The 3,321-nt window shown below is 43.6% G+C and overlaps 1 pseudogene; it reads left to right on the top strand.

Moving 5' to 3' along the window:
* Positions 1-920: 920 nt before the first annotated feature.
* Positions 921-3,102, top strand: LOC134057685 (uncharacterized; annotated as a pseudogene).
* Positions 3,103-3,321: the final 219 nt, after the last annotated feature.

The raw sequence follows: 3,321 nt of genomic DNA on the forward strand, positions 1-3,321 counted from the left end.
CACTTTTGATTTTATTAAAGTTAGACATTGACTCACTGGGAACTCTTGCTGGGGCCTAATCACAGGCAGTTTGGTTGTCATATCATACCTGATGTAATGATATTTAGAGTAACTAGTACGAGTGGGTGACTCCCTTCTGAGGGGAACAGAGGGCCCCCTATTTTGACTGGACCCATCCTACAATGAGGTCTGCTGTCCCACTGGGGCCTGGGTATGGGATATTACTGAGAGACTTCCCAGGCTGATTCAGCCCTCTGATTATTACCCACTGCTGATAGTCCAGGCTGGCAGTGATGAGATTGAAAAGTGGAATGTCAGGGCAATTAAAAGAGACTTTAGGGCACTGCGTGAAGTGGTTGATAGGGTAGCAGCACAGGTAATGTTCTGCTCCGTCCCTTTGGTGGCAGAGAAAAACAATGAAAGGAATAGGAGAAGCCACCTTATCAACAAGTGCCTGGAGGTTTGGTGTCATCAGCAGAATTTTGGGCTGTTTGATCACAGGGCAACTTTTATGGCAACTGGCCTGCTGGAAATGAGTGGGCTCCATCTCTTTGCTAAGGGCAGAAGGATTTTAACTCATGAATTGACAGAACTTATTGAGAGGGTTTTAAACTAGGTTTGAAGTGGGAAGGGGATGCAGCTGGGCTGTCTGGAAGCAGCCCCAAGGGTGGGAAGCCTGAGATAGAGGTGAAATCAGTAGCTCAGGTGAGGTGCATGTATCACAATGCACACAGCATGGGTAATAAACACAAAAAGCTGGAGGCTGTGGTACAACAGCAAATCTGTTATGTAGTCACTGTCACAGAAATGTGGTAGGACAACTCACAGAGCTGGAGTACCTCACTGGTTGGCTACAAGCTCCTCAGAAGAGATAGGAAATGGAGAAGAGGTGGAGGAGTGCCCCTTTATAACAGGGAGGCATGGATGGCATGGAAATTGGAACCAATGATGATGAAGTTGAGTGCCTATGGGTAAGAATTAAGGGGAAGGCCAACAAGGCTGACATCCTACTGGAAGTCTGCTATTGTCCACCCAACCAGGAAGAAGAGGTGGACTACCAGCAGCTGAAAAATACAGCAGAAAAGAGGCAGTCCAGGAAGTTCTTAAGAGTGTGTGGAGGAGAATTTTTTGTTGCAGCTGGTGAGTGAGCCTACCAGGGAAGGGACTATGTTTGACCTGTTGATTGCAAATAGAGATGGGCTGGTGGGACATGTGGTGGTTGGAGACCACATGGGGCACAATGATCATAAAATTGTAGAATTCTCAGTATTTGGTGAAATGAGGATGAATATCAATAAGACTTTCCATTTGGACTTCCAGAGGGTAGACTAGGGCCTATTTAGGAGGCTTATTCAGAGTGTTCCTTAGGAAGCAGCCCTTAAAAACAAAGGAGTTTAAGAAACGTGGGTGCGCTTCAGAATGGAGATCTTGAGGACACGGGAACAGAGTGCCTTTGTGCTGAAAGATGAGTCAATGAGGCAAACATCCAGCCTGGTTTTGAAGGAGTAAAAAGAGGATGTATCATCTTTGGAAGGAAGGTCAGGTCTCTCAGGAAGTATTTAAGGGGGTTGCTAGGGCATGTAGCAAAAAAATTAGGGAGACCAAAGCTCAGTTCAAAATTAATTTGGCAACTTTTGTAAAGGATAATTAAAAATATTTTTATAAATATATTAACAGCTAAAGGATCAACCTTTCTTCTCTACTACATGCGGGAGGGAACTTTGTAACTTCAGACGAGGAGAAGGCAGAAGTACTTAACACCTTCTTTGCCCCAGTCTTTAGTGGGAAGATGGTTTGTTCTCAGGACAACTGTCCTTCCCCCTGCAATGTTACAGGCTTGGGACAGAGTGGCTGGACAGTGCCCAGGCAGAAAGGGACCTGGTGTACTGCTCCACATCTGACTGAACACGAGCCAGCAGAGTGCCCTGGTGGCCAAGACAGGCAATGGCCTCCTGGCCTGGATCAGGAATGGTGTGACCAGCAGGAGCAGGGAGGTCATTCTTCCCATGTACTCAGCACTGGTGAGGTCACACCTTGAGTTCTGTGTCCAGTTCTGGGCCCCTCAGTTTAGGAAGGATGTTGAGATGCTTGAGCACATCCAGAGGAGGGGAATGAGGCTGGTGAGGGGCTTGGAACACAAACCCTGTGAGGAATGGCTGAGGGAGCTGGGGTTATTTAGCCTGGAGAAAAGGAGACTCAGGGGTGACCTTATCACTCTCTACAACTTCCAGAAAGGTGGCTGTAGTCAGGTGGGGGTTGGTCTCTTTTGCCAGGAAGCAGCTGAGAGAATGAGAGGACAAAGTGTTAAGCTACACCAAGGGAAATATAGGTTGGATATTAGGAAAACGTTTTTCATGGAAAGAGTGGTCAAGTACTGGAATGCCTGATGAAGTGGTGGAGTCGTCTTCCCTGGATGTGTTTAAAAAATTGGATGTGGCACTTGGTGCTGTGGTTTAGTTGAGGTGTTAGGGCATCAGCTGGACTTGATGATCTTGAAGGTCTCTCCCAACCTAGTGATTCTGTGATTCTGTAAACGAATAAGACAAGGTCTTACACAACTTCTATCCTGACATGCACCAATTTTCAAGGAAAATGGGTAAGTGATTAAAACTTTTCAGCTTTTCTTTTCTTTTATTTGTTTTTTTTTTTTTTTAAACTGGGGTTATTCCCATGATATAACTTCATAACTGGTTTCATTTTTACCATGAGAAAAATGCTTGGAGCTGTAACATGTTTTATGGGGAGCAGGGGCTTATATAATAATTCAGGTAGTAGAATAACAGAGTTAACATAAATTGGAAAATCTATCTGACTGATGGTAGTTGAAAATAAGCAAGTTTATTTTAATTGCATTTAAACATGTACACCTTATATATCTGTCTGTCCTGTTTTACAGTGTCTGCCCTCTTCTACAGTTCTTTTACTCCTGTTCCAGGAAGGCCTACAAAGATATCTATCTAAAAATGTAGGTTTGTGTATTGAGATCAGAATATGAGAAGCTATCCATTTCAGATCTCAAAGCTATCAATTTTCTTACCTATCACTGCTCAGATAACTACTTACTGTTCTGGTGTCAAAATTACTCTGGTTTCCAGAGAGAGAGAGAGAGAGAAAGACTTACCTTCCCAAATGACACTTGTGGAAGAATCCATTTTTCTAATAGATTACATTAAGATGAAAGCTCTGACTGAATGTACTCTGACATTTAAAATTTTAGCCATAATTGGGTCACAGAATCAACAAGAACATAGTGTATAGAAAGAAAACATGTTGCAAACCTCACATAAGACAAATGAACATAAAAGTATCATTCTCTAAGGG

Source organism: Cinclus cinclus, chromosome 1 (genome assembly GCF_963662255.1).
Source record: "Cinclus cinclus chromosome 1, bCinCin1.1, whole genome shotgun sequence".
Classification (NCBI taxonomy): Eukaryota; Metazoa; Chordata; class Aves; order Passeriformes; family Cinclidae; genus Cinclus; species Cinclus cinclus.